The sequence below is a fragment of the Ornithorhynchus anatinus genome, chromosome 5 (genome assembly GCF_004115215.2).
Source record: "Ornithorhynchus anatinus isolate Pmale09 chromosome 5, mOrnAna1.pri.v4, whole genome shotgun sequence".
NCBI classification, from domain to species: Eukaryota; Metazoa; Chordata; class Mammalia; order Monotremata; family Ornithorhynchidae; genus Ornithorhynchus; species Ornithorhynchus anatinus.
Window position 1 is genome coordinate 14,681,317 of NC_041732.1, and position 15,373 is coordinate 14,696,689.

Genomic DNA, 15,373 nt, shown 5'->3' on the forward strand with positions numbered 1-15,373 from the left:
TTCTAGCTTCTCTAGCTTCTCTAGTTGTTCAGTAGCCACCCAGTGGAATAGACTGTAAACCTGTTGGGGTCAGGGAATGTCTGTTGTGCTCTCCCAAGTGCTTATATAGTGCTCTGAGCTCAAATACGCCACACTGAGCCAGAGCACCACAAACACACGTGCCGCCGTAGTAGCAGAAGCTGAGTCACAGTTAGTATTCGCTGAGAACTGAAATGCAAGCATCCTACCGAGCGCCTGGGAGACTGAGTTACCAAGTGCAAATCTCTCCTTGAGGTGGAATCTAGTCTACAGAATATCTCCAAATGACTTCTCCACCCACTCGTCATGGTTCCTACTTAAATGGGCATAACACTCATATTACCGTCTGTCTTCCCCACTAGACTATAAGCTCATAGTAGACAGGGAATCTGTTGATGGTTATATCTTGTTCTGTGGTGCCGGATAAATATGATTGACTAAAGTGGGTGTTCTTAGCAACTGAGCCCTCTCACCCCCGTCCTGCTCTTAGTACAGTGCTCTGTCAAATAGTATTTGATAAAGACTCTTTCTATATTAATACAACACTGCTACTCTTCATTCCGTGTATTGATCTACTTTCTTTTTGATCTACTAGTACCGCCGATTCAAGCTTATCATGGTTTCAACATGTTCAGTTTGGTGTACTGATCTTGTATATGCCCTTCTACCTGTGAGTAAATCAATTTTAATGTCTGTTATGTAGACTGGAAGCTTCTTGAGAGCAGAGGCCACATGTGCTATGTAATGCTGAACTCTGAAGCATTTGCACCATGTTGTTCCAAAGTCGATGCTTCCCCTTCTAGACTGTGAGCCTGTTGGGGGTAGGTCATATATGTTAAAGCATTCTATTGTACTATGCCAGGGTCTTAGTTGAGTGTTCTGCACACAGTAAGAGCTCAAATACAATGGGCTGGCTGTCTGACTGACAGACTGTAAGCTCCCAGTGGGCAGGGGCTGTGTCTCCTAAACCTGACTTGCCAAAGAGGGTGCTTTAAACGAGTGTAGTCTCACTCAACTCAGGCCAAACTTGGGGGCAGGTGCCCCAATCTCCTTCTACTGTAGGTGGAGTGGAAGAGGAGCAGGGGTGAAGGACCAGATTGGTACTGGGTAAGTGTTCAGGGTCTTGGCTGCCTGAGAGAAAAGGCAGAAGCCCAGTTTCTTTCTGTCCCCTGGAGAAGTGTCCCAGACAGGCCTGCTTACAGGTAAGACCCTGGGGAATTGGGGGGTGCGTGGCCATGTTGTGGAGGGTGTCTCCACGGGCTGAGACTCTGTTGGGGGGGAAAACCAGAGTGCTTGGGGTGTCCTGCTTTGGAGTGACAAAGCCAGACGGAGCCTTCCCTGCAGGGTGTGTGAATGGCAGCTGCTCTGTTCTATATGAGGAGTCTTCCTTCCTTTTTCTTTTTGTCTCCTCTTTTTCTCACTCTCTGACTTTGGGTGTGAATGAGCCTGCAGGGGACAGTCCAGCTGCAAATGGGGCTGGGCCTGGGCTGCAGCATACTCTGCCGCAAGCAGGGGAGCAGAGTGAGATTACCCTGAGACCTTACAAGGTTTATCCTTAGGGCCAAGGAAGGAACCTGAACCCCAGGTGCATCATGGGAGACCCGGCCCCCTGGCCCATCCCTGCCTCTCTAAGGACATCTTGATGAGGACAGGACTGGACAGGATGGTGAGTTTTAGGCCTTAAACTTGGGGCTATCTGAGTTCTGTTTCAGGCAAGTGGGAGGAATTGAGGAAACGATGGTCTTTATTGAGCACTTAAGTCTAGACCACTTTGCGAAGTGCTTTAGAGAGTATAGTGAAAGGAACCTTACCCCTCGCTGCACATACACACACAATCCATTGCATCCATATAGTCCACAACCCAGAGCAGTGACCCAGTTGCTCTGGGCTCAGTAGTGAGCCTGACCAGGCTCCTACCCAACATACAACTTCCAGCTCCCTGGCTGGAAGACTGGGCTCCCCATTGCCGACCAACCGAGCCTTCCCCACCCCTAACTGTGACTAGCTGGCACTCACCATGTGCGGGCAGGGTCACACTTCTTCAGCCAACCAACAGTCACATCCATCCCCAGGAAGCCACAGCGCAACCCCGAACCGGACCACCAGGGCCCACGGACAGTGGAGGAAGGATCAGCTACTCACTGGATGCCATGGACACTGATAAATTGCGCTGGCCCCACTGAGAGGAAATTTGTTGACACTTTCATTCAGTAGTATTTATTGAGCGCTTACTATGTGCAGAGCATGAGGCTGCTGCTCCCTGGCCACCCCCTTCCCACCCCCCAGCCTGCAACTGTATCCCCTCCTTCCAGACAGTACAATTTCCTTTGGGGGCTTAAGGGTCAAACATTGCATCATGGGTGCCAAATCAGTCCCTTGCAACTCCAGGAGGGTATGGAGGTGTGTGCGTGTATGTGTGCCTCATGCGTGAGAGTGAGGGCCGGGACCAGAGCAGGGTGAGAGGGGCCGCCCCTCTTGGGCCGGGTAAAGGGTTATGGAAACAGGGGTCTCGAGTTTGGGGCCGGTACTCCGTGGATGGACCTCAGAGCGAGTGTTGAGTTCGCACCGGGGCCCTTAATTCTATAGTCAGTGCGACGTCCACCTAGCCTGATCAGTCCTTTGGGAGTTTCCTGCCTAACTCAGGCTTCAAGAGTACAGACTCCCTTTCCTGTCCAGGGGGGTGCCCCTGGGGGAGCGGGCGTAGGGACAGGTTGAGTCAAGGGTGTGTGTGTGTCTGTATATATGTGTGACTACCCTGTGTCTTCCATCCCTCCTGGATTAGCAGAAAGAGGGGTGGAGAGAACTAACAGCAAATGCTAGGGTGGGAAGATGCAAAGTGGTTTCTCCCATCCTACCAACAGAAATGACACGGTCTGGCCCCCTTCTCTCCCCTTCCTCTCCTCCTCCCCCCCCCTCTGTCCCCTTGGCAGCCTGGGATCTGTAAGCCCAAATGTATCTGTTTGGAATAAAATGTACACGTTCTTCATCACTCTTGAGCCACTGGCAATTGGCTCTGCTCCACAGAAGGGTTAGAATTAGGGGGAACCAGCTGTGTACTCAAAGCAGGTGGATGTCACCAGCTTCTAACTTCTAAAGGAAGGGGCGTGATGACACACTCTTTTTCTTCTCCCCTCTCCCCCATCCAGCCTCAGGGTTCTTTAGAGGAATGTGGCTCCCATGGGCTGAAGGGTTTCAGATTTCTCCCTGCTCCTATTGACTCTGGTGGGCAGGGTTAGCAAGGAAGACAGGACCCTCTAGGCCCAAGAGAGAGGGAGGGGGCAGCATGAGTTGGAGGTGGACGGGGGCTCAGATTGGAGTTTGTCCCAGGTTCCACTACCCAGCTACTTTAGTGAATTAATCCATTATATTGGAGTGACTTAAGTGACTTGCTGTGTGACTTAGTGGTGTGCCTCAATCTCTCTGGGTCTCTGCTTCCCCTCCCCGTTTCTAATAATAACAAACACAATAATTGTGGTATTAAGTGCTTAAGTGCCAGGATGTTCATCATTTATATTCGTGTCTGTAACCCCCTCTAGTCTGTAAACTCCTGGTGGGCAAGGAATGTATCCACTAACTCGGTTTTTAATCGCAGTAATAATGATAATTGTGGTATGTGTTAAGCAGTTAGCATGTCAGGCACTTCAGCAAGAGCTTGGTTAAAGACACAGCAATTGGGATTGGACACAGTTCCCGTCCCATACAGGGCCCCCAGTCTCCATCCCCATTTTAGAGATGAGGCAACTGAGGCCCAAAGAAGTTGTCATCTGCCTAAGATCACAGAGTAGACAAGCGGCAGAGTTGGGATTAATTGGGGTATTTATGTGCCCACAATATGCCAGGCACTATACGAACTGTTGGGGGGTGGTGTAGGAGGGGAAACACAAGCAATTCAGGTTAGACACAGTCCCTGTTGCAGATGGGGCTTTCTGTTTTAATTGCCATTTTACAAATGAGAAAAGACACAGGGAAGTGACTTGTCCAAAGTCACACAGCAGCCAAGGGTTAGAGTTGGGATTAGAACCCCTGACCTGATTCCCAGGCCAATGACAGGGAATTTTCACCAAGCACACGCAGGGAATGGAGACAGGGAACAGGGAATGGAATTACCCCAAAACAGACAGCTCAAAATACTCAAGTACACACCCATGCAGATCTCATCATCTCCTACTGCTGCACTACCTCCTTCCTCACCAACTCTGAAATCCCTCTCTCAGACCATAATCTTCTCACCTGGCTCATCTCTCACACTTCCTCCCCCTGCAAATCTTTGCTACTCCCCCAGAGACCTCCGTTCTCTTGATCCCATCCATCTTTCCAAAAGCATCTCTCCCCACCTTGCCCCCCGTCCTCTCTTCCCACTCTTGATGATCAGGTAACTGCTCTCAACTCCACCCTCTCTACTCATCTCAACTCTCTCACCCCCCTTTCCCTCTGCCACTCTCACTCCACTAACCTACAGCCCTGGGTCACTGCCTCTGCCTCCTACGCTCCTGTGCTCAAGCTGCCAAGCGCTGCTGGCAAAAGTCCAAGCACCAAGCCGACCTCATACATTTCAAATTTATCCTTTCCTGCCTTAACTCTGCCCTCTCCTCCGCCAGGCAAAACTTCTCCTCCCTCATCGACACCCATGCCCATCACCCCTGCCAATTGTTCTGGACCTTTAACTCTCTCCTTAGGCCCCCTTTCCTCCCCCTCCGCCACCCCTCACCCCCAATGATCTGGCCACCTACTTCATCACAAAAATTAACACAATCAGGTCTGAGCTCCCCAAAGTCACCCCTCCTCCTCTTGCCTCCCCCCCGCCAACCCTCTGCCCTACTTTCCCATTCTTCCCTGTAGTATTCTCAGAGGAGATCTCCTCCCTCCTCGCAAGTGCCACCCCCTCCACCTGTGCCTCAGACCCCATTCGCACTCAACTTAAAAACATCACCCCTGCCCTCCTCCCCTCGTTAACTTCTGTCTTTAACCACTCACTCTCCAATGGCTTCTTCCCCTCTGCCTTCAAACATGCCCATGTCCCCCCATCCTAAAAACCCCCCTCTCTCGACCCCACTTCCCCTTCCAGTTATCGCCCTATCTCCCTACTACCCTTCCTTCCAAGATCCTAGAAGGAGTCATCTACACTCACTACTTAGAATTCCTTAACTCCCATTCTCTCCTAGACCCCCTCCAATCTGGCTTCCGTCCCCTCCACTCTACTGAGACTGCTCTCTCTAAGGTCACCCATGACCTCCTTCTTGCCAAATCCAATGGCTCCTACTCCATTCTAATCCTCCTTGACCTCTCAGCTGCCTTTGACACTGTCGACCATCCCCTTCTCCTCCACACCTTATCTCACCTTGGCTTCACGTACTCTGTCCTCTCCTAGTTCTCCTCTTAACTCTCTGGCTGGTCATTCTCAGTCTCCTTCGCAGGCTCCTCCTCCCCCTCCTATCCTCTAACAGTTGGAGTTCCTCAAGGGTCAGTTCTTGGCCCTCTTCTGTTCTCCATATACACTTACTCCCTCGGTGAACTCATCTGCTCTCACGGCTTCAACTATCATCTCTATGCAGATGACACACATCTACATTTCTGCCCTGTCCTCTCCCCCTCCCTTCAGGCTCGTATCTCCTCCTGCCTCCAGGACGTCTCTACCTGGATGTCTGCCCACCACCTAAAACTCAACAAGACTAAAACTGAGCTCCTCATCTTCCCTCCCAAGCCCGGTCCTCTCCCAGACTTCCCTATCTCCGTGTATGGTACGACCATCCTTCCCGTCTTCTCAGGCCCACAACCTCGGTGTCATCTCTGACTCAGCTCTCTCATTCACCCCACCCATCCAAGATCCGCCCTTTCCTCTCCACCCAAAGGGCTACCTTACTGCTCCAGGCTCTAGTAATATCCCGGCTAGATTACTGTCAGCCTTCTCTCTGATCTCCCCTCCTCCTCTCTCTCCCTGCTCCAGTCTATTCTTCACTCTGCTGCCCAGCTCATCTTCCCGCAGAATTGGTCTGGGCACGTCACTCCCCTTCTTAAAAACTTCCAGTAGTTGCCTATCAACCTCTGCACAAAACAAAAACTTCTCACTCTAGGCTTCAAGGCTCTCCATCACCTTGTCCCTTCCTACCTCTCCTCCCTTCTCTCTTTCTACTGCCCACCCCACACACTCCGCTCCTCTGCCACCCACCTCCTCACCGTCCCCCATTCTCGCCTATCCCGCCATTGCCCCCTGGGCCATGTCCTCCTGCAGTCCTGGATCACCCTCCCTCCTCACCTCTACCAAACTAATTCTCTTTCCCTCTTCAAAACTCTACTTAAACCTCACCTCCTCCAAGAAGCCTTCCCAGACTGAGCTCCCCTTTTCCCTCTGCTCCCTCTACCACCCCCTTCACCTCTCCGCAGCTAAATCCTCTTCTCCCCCCTTTCCCTCTTCTCCTCCCCCTCTCCCATCTCATCACCTCAGCACTGTACTCGCTTGCTCAACTGTATATATCTTCATTACCTTATTTATTTTGTTAATGAGATGTGCATCACCCTGATTCTATTTTATCTGCTATTTTAATGTGATGCTCTTCTCTCGATTCTATTTATTGCCATTGTTCTTGTCTGTTTGTCTCCCCCCAATTAGACTGTAAGCCCGTCAAAGGGCAGGGATTGTCTCTATCTGTTACCGATTTGTACATTCCAAGTGCTTAGTACAGTGCTCTGCACATAGTAAGCGCTCAATAAATACTATTGAATGCAGAGATAGCACTCAAGGGCACACATGTGAGGGCATGTACTCTCACAAATGCACTTGCACCTCAGATAACCTGCTTACCTGTAATCTTCTTTTACTATCTGCCTCCCCCATTAGCATGTAAGATGCTCAAAGGCAGGAATCTTGTCTACCAGATCCATTGAACTCTCCCAAGAGCTTGGTAAATTGGTCTGCATAAAATTCATTCGTTAATTTTTGAGCACTTACTGTGAGCAGAGCACTTTAAGTGCTTGGGGGGTACAATATAGTAGTAAAGAGAGACTATTCCTGCCCTCCATGGTCTCACTGTGTGTGTGTGTGTGTGTGGGGAGCCCTACATCAATACAAGCAATAATACATCAATATAGATCAATAAAATTATATACATAAATGTTGTGGGGAAAGGGAGGAAAGAGCAAAGTTGAGCCAGTCATGGTGATACACAAAGGAGTGGGAGCTGAGGAAAAGTGGAGCATAGTCTGGGAAGGGCTTTGAAGGGAGGAAGAGATTGGCTGATTTGAGGAGGGAGGTCCAAATCAATCAAGTGAATCAATCGGTCATATTGAAGCATTCTGTGCGGGAGGTAGGACATGGGCCAGGGGATCAGCAGCGAGATGGGAGATGGAGGCACAGTGAGAAGGTTAGCACCAGAGGAGTGGAGTGTGTGGGTTGGGATGTAGAAGGAGAGAAGGGAGGTAAGGTAGGAGGGGTCAAGGTATTGGAGAGCTTTAAAGCCAAAAGGGAGGAGTGTTTGATACAGAGATGGATAGGCAACTACTGAAGATTTTTTGAGGGGGGTGACATGTCTAGAACACTTCTGTAGAAAAATAAACCCTATTGATTAATCTCTCATGTGGAGCCAAACCACCCTCCTCTATTTAACAAGGCAGGGGAAGGAGAGAGAGGACAAAAATCTGTTGAGAAACCAGCTGGCTCCCATCCCCACCTGCATAATAATAACTGTGGTGACATTTGTTAAATACCCACTATGTGCCCAGCACTGTTCCAAGCCCTGGGTAGATTCAAAATTTTCAGGTCAGGCTCAGTTCCTGTCCCACATGGAACTCACAGTATAAAAAGGGGGAAGAGGTATTGAATTACCATTTTATTATTATTATTTTCATTATTAATAATAAGGGCATTAGCTAAGCACTTACTGTGTGCCAGACACTGTACCAGGAGGTGGGGAGGAAGTAAGCAAATCAAGTTGGACACAGGCCCTGTTCCATGTGGAGCTAATACCATGACTTTTGATTACTTTTTTTTTTCCAATTTTGAATGGCAAAATATCCCTATTATAATCACCTTTTTTGGATGCTGGTATTTCTGGATGCTTCAGAGAGTCTATCCAAATCTTTGTGGAAGTGTTATAATTGTTATAAAATCACGATAAGCTCACAATCAATCAATGGTATTGAGGGCTTACTGTGTGCAGAGCACTGTACGAAGCACTTGGGAGAGTCCAATACATCTTAGTTGGAAGACAGGTTCCCTGCTCACAAAGAGTTTACAGTCTAAGTGGGGAGACAGACATTAATATAAATTATAGAAAGGGGAAATAATAGAATGGAAGCATACTTGATGACTTGATGATACTGTTGGGAATGAAAAAGCTTTTTCCACTCTCACGCGGCAGATGGTTGGAGAGATGGATTTGGGAGTCATTCATGCTGACTTGGTGGCTGAAGTCATGTCATTATTGTGATTATAATGACATTTAAGTGCTAAGCAGTGTGGCCTATTGGAGAGAGTCTGGGCCTGGGGGTCAGAAAGACCTGGCTTCCGACCCCAACTTTGCTGCTTGTCTGCTATGTGACCTTGAGCAGGTCACTTCACTTCCCTCTACCTCATGTGGAAAATGGGGATAAGGACTGTCAGCCCCACATAGGACATGGACTGTATATAACTTGATTAGCTAGCATCTACTTCCACGATTAAAACAGTGCATGGTACGTGGTAAGCACTTAACAGATACCATTCCAACTACAAAACTAAATGCAGGGGTAGATGCGGGTTAATCCAGTACTGTATTCCCTGCCCTCAACGAGCTTAAAATAGGGATTAAGACTGTGAGCCCCATGTGGGACATGGATTTTGCCCAACCTGATCAGCTCATATCTGCCCCAGCACCTTAAACAGTGGCTGGCACATAATAAGAGGCTTAACAAATACCACTGGGGAAAAAAGGAGCCTTCAGAAAGGTGGAATGAGAGTCTTACTCCTCAGTGAAGAGAACTTCCAAGTCATGTCTCATCCTCTTTTCTGCTACAAACATCTGGGTAAACTCACTGTGGGCAGGGAACATGTCTACCCACTCTGTTGTATTGTTATGTTGGTATTTGTTAAGCGCTTACTATGTGCCGAGCACTGTTCTAAGCGCTGGGGTAGACATAGGGGAATCAGGTTGTCCCACGTGGGGCTCACAGTCTTAATCCCCATTTTACAGATGAGGGAACTGAGGCACAGAGAAGTTAAGTGACTTGCCCACAGTCACACAGCCGACAAGTGGCAGAGCTGGGATTCGAACTCATGAGCCCTGACTCCAAAGCCCGTGCTCTTTCCACTGAGCCACGATTGTTCTCTCCCATGCGCTCAGTCCAGTGCTCAGCACACAGTAAGCCCTCTATAAGTACTGCTGATTGACTCTAGACCATCCTTCTAAGCTGTCAGCTCATTGTGGGCAGGGAACACGTTTACCGACTCTGTTCTATTGCACTCTCCCAAGCTCTTACTCCACTGCTCTGTACACAGTAAGTGCCCAGTAAATTCCATCGATTTGACTGATCAAGTGGTTAAAGCCTGGGGAAACCGTGTGTCTGTTGGACTCCCCGAGTGGAGCTCATCACCGATGGGTTCACAGCAAGAATCTAAGCATCATCACCTGGTTGCCTGCTGCTTGAACCTGATGCCAAAGGACTTTTCCTGATGTTTGTGGCTTGTTCGCAGCAGAGTCATGGCCCATTTGACTTTAGAAAAGTGACATTCCCCAACCCTGCTTCTGCTGTCAGAAGCATCCAAAGCAGCAGAATCGAAATACCCAATGACCTGCTAAATGCAGTGCAGGGGGAAATTAACTGGCATAATTCATTAGCCGGATGGATGGTTCCAGTGTCGCCTCTCTCCCATGAGACTGAGGATCCTCTTCCCCATTTTCAGAGGAGGTATTTATGGTGAGTTCCAAGACCCTTGATTCTGGGCCCATTTGGCTCTAAGCCCTGGGAGGAGGAAAGCCCCACAGATCTCCTTCTCCAGAACTCTGCAGGTTGGGGCTGGATGACCAAGGGGAGAATCCTACTGGCTACTGCTCCCTCTGCAGTTGCAGCTCATCACAACTCTCCACCCTTGAACTTTATCCCCCTGCACTTGGGCAGTCACATCAATTCCCAAATGCCCCCCACCATTGAAAGATGGAGCTCTGTAATTCACTCCCACTCAAAGGAGTGTGTGTGTGTGTGTGTGTGTGCGTGTGCGTGCACGTGCTTGCTTGCTTGCATGAAAGATGGGGCTAGCTTTAGGGAGAGTAATGAGGAGGGGGCCGCCACAGTCAGCAAGAAAGCTGGTTCTGGACTCATGAACTGGGGCTCGGTGCGGGGAGCTGGCTTTGGTTAGACCAACTGAGCAGACCTGGAGCCCTGCACCATCCTGTCCACAAGTGGGGACCCCCTCCACGTGTGATAGTGGTAGCTCCTATCAAATTGGGGACCCCCTCCGTGTCCACAACAATGCATTTCCCAACTCCAATTTTCTTGGAGAGATGGAGCCAGGAACTGTGCCGCCACCTCTAAGGAAAGGTGTTATTTGTGGTTGGTGAATATGTTTGTGTTTGTATTCCCATGTTTCCAAGTTCATCTCTGGAAGAGGAGAAAAGAGAGAGGAGGGGGCTGCCACCACCAGCACAGAGGCTGGTACTGGAAATGGGAACTGGGACTCTGTGCAGGGAACTGGTTCTTTCTGACCCGACTGTGGAATGGAGAAGACCCAGGGCCCTTCATTCTCTAGATCGATCAAACCTCCCATTGCCCTCAGTCCTGTCTGCAGACTCATCTTGCATATCTTCAGAGAAGGGGCGTTTGGGGACTTGACAGTGGTGGCTTCTGGGGGGTGGGGGAAGGGAGAAGTCTAGTGTCAGAGTAGGACAGGGTGGCATTAGCATGTCACAGCTGTTCCTCTTTGAAGATCAGAGCCTGGTGGACTTCAGTTCTAGAGCAGAAGTTCAAGGACTGAATTCTGTCCAGTCTTTCATTGTTCTGGGCATCCAGTCCCTGGAGAATGACTGACAGACTTGGGAATATGAAGATAGGGTTAGTTAAGGGTTCTGAGCTGCAGGATGTAGTAGTCTGCTTAATAATAATAATAATGATGATGATAATGATGATTATGGTATTTAAGTGCTTACTATGTGCCAAGCACTGAGATAGATCCAAGGTAATCAGGTTGTCCACGTGGGCTCAAAGTCTTAATCCTCATTTTACATATGAGGCAACTGAGGCCCAGAGAAGTTGTGACTTGCCCAAGGTCACACAGCAGACAAGTGGCAGAGATGGGGTTAGAACCCACATTCTCTGACTCCCAAGTCAATGCTCTTTCCACTAAGCCACACTGCTTGGGAGATAATAATGATGGGATATGTTAAGCCCTTCCTTTGTGCCAAGCACTGTTCTGAGTTCTGGGATAGAAGGCAATTTGGGTTGTTCCATATGGGGCTTACAGTCTTAATCCCCCTTTTACAGATGAGGTATCTGAGGCACAGAGAAGTTAAATGACTTGCCTAAAGTCACCCAGCTAACAGGTGGCAGATCTGGGCTTAAAACCCACGACCTCTGACTCCCAAGCCTGTGCTCTTTCCACTAAGCCACGGTGGCATAGCTGCAATTGTCAAACCTCACCTCTACTGGGCAATCCACATTTCGGGTAGACTCATGTTTGTAACTTATATGGTTTTCGGCCCCCTATCTCTCTCTATCAGACAAATTGCGCTCCTGGAGTCTGAAGTATCCAACAGATGTGATTCTTAGTGGGTGATGGAGGGCAGGATGGGGAGACTTGGGCCTCACTTGCTCAGGCGTGTCTTCCAGGACCAGATTTTATAACTTAGATCTCACAACGCCAGACATAATGGAGTGCTTACTGGGTGCAAAGCCTTGAACAGAGAGCTTGGGACAGTACAATAGGACAGACACATTCCCTGCCCACAACCACAAGGCCTAGTGGCAAGAGCATCAGCTTGGGCGTCAGAGGATGTGGGTTCTGATCCCATCTCTGCCACTTGTCTGCTGTGTGACCTTGGGCAAGTCACTTAACTTCTCTGTTCCTCAGAGCCCTCATCTGTAAAATGGGGATTAAGACTGTGAGCTCCACGTAGAACAATCTGATCACCTCGCATCTACCCTAGCACTCAGAACAGTCCTTGACACATAGTAAGTGCCTAACATATAGGCATAATAACTCAGTATCGTACTCCTTCGGCACATCTTACAGTTGTTAGCACACAGTCCAAGCTCAATAATCACGAGTATGTTTTCACCTCGATCTCTCCTTAGCCTGGGAGTTCAAAGGTAAAGGGTTCTAATCCTGGCTTGGCCACTTGCCTCTTGTGTGGACTTGGGCAAGTCACTTCAGTCCTCTGTGCCTCAGTTACCTAATTTGTCTAATGGGTCCTGAGACTGTGAGCTCCATGTGGGACAAGGACTGCGTCCAACCCAATTTTTTTTTTGTATCTACCCCAATGCTTAGTATAGTGCCTGGCACATTTTAAGCGCTAAAGAAATACCACAATTCTTATTTATTATTATTACTCTTAACTACCCCTTCTGTGCTCACACCCACTGCACTTCTGTAAACAGAGTACATAGTTTACAGGTATGCACATAAATGCTGCGGGGCAAATAGTGGGTGTCTAAAGATACGAGGGTGTTGACGATACAGAAGGGTGAAGAAGCTGGTGGGGGGGGCTGAAGAGGGCTTAATCAGAGAAGGCCTGTTGGCGGAGTTGAGACCTTAATAATGCACTGAAGAAAGGGAGAGTGGGGGTCTAGCCTAAGTGGAGAGGGAGGGAGTGAAAAAGGAGTCGGAGGCGACATAGAGGAGATGGAGGCCCAGAGGTAGCCGGCGCTGTTGGAGCAAAGTACCACCAGGTGGCGATAGAGAGGCGCGGCCGCCCAGCCTCACCGTCTAGGTGAGAAGCAGCGCCACCTTGTGGCTACAGCTTGGGCTTGCGCGTCAGAAGGACCTGGCTCCTAACCCAGACCCACCACTTGTCTTCCGGGTGACCTTGAGCAAGTCAACTCAGTTCTCCGCACCTCAGTTACCTCATCTCTAAAATGGGGATTAAGACTTGTGAGTCCCATGTGGGACGTGGACAACGTCCAAACTGATGAGCATCTTCCTATCCCAGGGCTTAATAAAGTGCCTGGCACTTAGGGAGAGCTTCACAAGCACCCTAAAAAAGATCAGTGCCACCTGGGGTTGAAAGAGAGGAGAAGCCCCACAGAAGAATAGCCAGTTTCACCGTGGGGCTATTGAGAAGGGCAGCCCTCCAGGCCAATACCTGTTGACACCAGGAGGCGATTGGCACAGTTGCACAGAATTCCTATTAGTGCCACCAGGCAGGCTGCTGCTCTCAGACCCGACGGTGGTTCTGGTTACAGGGACCGGGGGCATCTCAACAGAGCAGTCGCTCAGTGTTTCTCCTTGGCTTTGAGGATCATCTCTCTCACAATGTGGGCAGATTCAAGTCCCAGATTTTCCCCTTACTGAATGGACTGCACTGCTACCCCAAAAAGGTGTGTGTGTGTGTGTGTGTGTGTGTGGAATGGGGGGAAGAAGAGTGATGAGGCAGATGCCACTCATGGGAGAACAGGGGACTGGGCAGAAGCTAGTTCTGTCTGATTTGCCTGGGACTGAGAAGACTCAGGGCCCTTAATTCTGTAGGTGGGTCAAACCTCTCTGGGACCAAAGTCCTGACTGCGGGGTCACTGCACAGCCTCACTCTCCGGAGAAGGGGCACTTTTGGGATCATTGTGGAAGTCTGTGGTTTCTAATAGGAGGAGATCAGATTGTCTCCCCTATTTCTATCTGAGAAGTAGAGTTGTGCAGGTTCCTGCCTGAAATCGAGTTCATAGCGGTGTGGGCTGGGAGGATAGAAGGCAGGTATTGTACCAGAAACTGAATTCTCTCCAGTATCCATGCAGTTCTGCATCTTCAGTCGATCAATTGGATTGATGGAGTGCCTCCTGTGTGCAGAGCACTGTACTAAGTACTTGGGAGAGTACCCATAGGACAGATGCATTCCCTGCCCATAACAAGCTTACGGTTTAGAGGGGGAGGCAGGCATTAAATATGTAAATAAAGAAGTAAGGGCAGATTGTTGCTGTCATCTTAGTGAGGTGGTCTGCCTGTACGCCTCACCTCTTCAGATGATAGGTTTAATGTTTGGTGGAGGAGAGGGAAAATGGTGTCTGCCAAAGAAACCTATGTTGTCTGCAATCTACTACCCCTCCTTCTCCAGCTATGAGACAGCAGAATCTGTGGAAGACTGAAGTGTTTGGCCACAGAAGCAGAGGGCAGGGCAAAGGGCAGGGTGAGGGAAACTGGCTCTTCACTAATCCACATGTGTCTCTTAAGGTCAGGTTCCACAACTCCAGATGTTTCAGTCAAGACTGGTGGAGAAGGTGCAGTGACATTTTGCTTCCATTGGACCCAAACTATACTGCTTCCTACCCAGAGGAGAGCTCTGCAGTGAGTCCTGTGGTTTGGAGGGAGCAGGAGGTGGGTTTGGGGGAGAAGGGGAGCATGAGTCTGTTCTGTTACCTCAGACATAGAAACAGTGTTTGCTCCCCAACCCTCTCAAAAAAAACTAGGTTGTGTGGAATCTTCTATGTCTCCTTCTCCAGCTCTGAGAAAGACACGGACACATTAGAAGCAATGAAACATTAAAACACAACACACATGCACAAAATCAAACCAAAATCAGCTCTTTTCCTCTTCTCTCACTCCATTCTATGTCAAATAGCAGAAATGAGAGCTTAGTTGGGGAAGGCTTCTTGGAGGAGATGTGATTTTAGGAAGGCTCTGAAGGGGAGGAGAGTGATGGTTTTTCTGCTTTACAGGGCCAGACTGCTCTGACTACCTCTGGGGTCCGTTATCAGCAGGTCGGTTATGGGGGCTGTGATGAAGGAAACTCAGGAAAGAAAGGGGGGGTGGGGGTCAGGCCAGAGATGAGACCCCCAGAGAGCTGTTTGGAATTTGTGTTTCCCTGGACAAATCCTTTCATGCCCGAGATTCAATCCAATCCTATCCCTTATCCCATCCTACCCTAACTGTCCCAAAGCCATCCCCTCTCCCAACGAAGTTGCTAGGGCTTCCTCCCAGGACACCCAGCTGCTTCCAATCAGGTGGATTACTGACGTCAGGCCGGGCCCCACCCAGCCCCCCATATAAGCCTCCAGAGCCGGAGGCTATTTTGAGCTTAGTATGTTGGCTTTAATGTGAGGGGCTGTGGGGTTTTGGAGGAGAAGAGGAACATTTTGGGGGTGAAGGAGGTGTGGAGTTTGGGGTAACCTTGAATCTGCTTTCTGGCTTGTTTACTAGGGGCTCTTCTGGGCCAGGTAATTTCCTTAAAGGTGTCCTTGGCAGGCT